General features: G+C 44.6%; 1 protein-coding gene across 1 annotated transcript in view; it reads right to left on the minus strand.

The window, feature by feature from the left end:
* Window positions 1-307: 307 nt before the first annotated feature.
* Window positions 308-958, minus strand: part of LOC138013351 (protein SPMIP7-like) — a 21,544-nt gene continuing 20,893 nt past the window's right edge. Inside the window, exon 9 of the mRNA XM_068860399.1 lies at window positions 308-958. This exon is cut by the window's right edge and continues 399 nt beyond it. The gene's annotated coding sequence lies outside the window, so the exon portion shown is untranslated.

Below are 958 nucleotides of genomic sequence, written 5' to 3' on the forward strand. Positions count from 1 at the left end.
TTAGAAAGCCTCAGTTCATCTCGGGGAAGGGGTGCGCACACCTTTTACCCTCCTCCTAGATCCGCCCATTCGAAACTCCCGATAACTGTTCGGGCTCAAAAGATCACAAAAAGCAAAATGATACAGAGGGAATTACGACAGCCGAAAAGTGAAAGGCCCAAAAAATTCCGGGACTTTCGAGAAACGGGCCCCAGAGTCGTAAGCAACGAGAAAACCCAGTTTGAGCTACAACCTGTGGATCAACACGTGTCCTCGTTGGGACCAAGATGTCCCCATCGCAAGCAAAATCCTTAGGAACAAGTCAGTCCAAGTAAAGAGTACATTTAGTTGTAACACTGCTCCCTGGGACACCGCTTTCACATGCAATCACGGCAATGTCGTCACGCGTGTAAAAAAAAAAAAAAAGACTCGTTTACAGGGACTGTCAATTCTCCACCCAAGGGCAACTCCGAGGGTGCAAAGATGAAAGACCCTGGAAGAAAGAGTTTGGTATGATAAACGAACCGATAATCGGAGAGGGTGCACCGGTTTCAAAACACCGCCTTGTGACAGCGATGGCCAAACATTCTTGTTCTAAAAATAAATGAAATTCAGTCGTATTCTAGCTACACGTGTCCCGCAAAATTCATCGTTCGTTTACGAGCAGGCTAGAAAAACGAAATCAAATTTTTACAGTGAGGCTATTTACATGACTTAGAATGGATAGAAAGTAACTTGGCGGAGAGCAAAAGATTATAACTTCAACTTGAAAAATTAAGGCCCGGGCGAAGGACTTCAACATTTGCCTCTACTTCCGTTCGATTTTGTTGAACAGCGTCATGTTGAAGGAAAAGTTGAAGCCGGTAACCAGCGTTACATGTAAATACCACGGAAACGTACAGGTTTTAATACCTCTTAACAAACAGTTAGCGCTAACCATGCTTCGAGCAACCGACCCCTCATTGATAACCTGTTTAGC

The sequence above is a fragment of the Montipora foliosa genome, chromosome 8, assembly GCF_036669935.1.
Source record: "Montipora foliosa isolate CH-2021 chromosome 8, ASM3666993v2, whole genome shotgun sequence".
NCBI lineage: Eukaryota > Metazoa > Cnidaria > Anthozoa > Scleractinia > Acroporidae > Montipora > Montipora foliosa.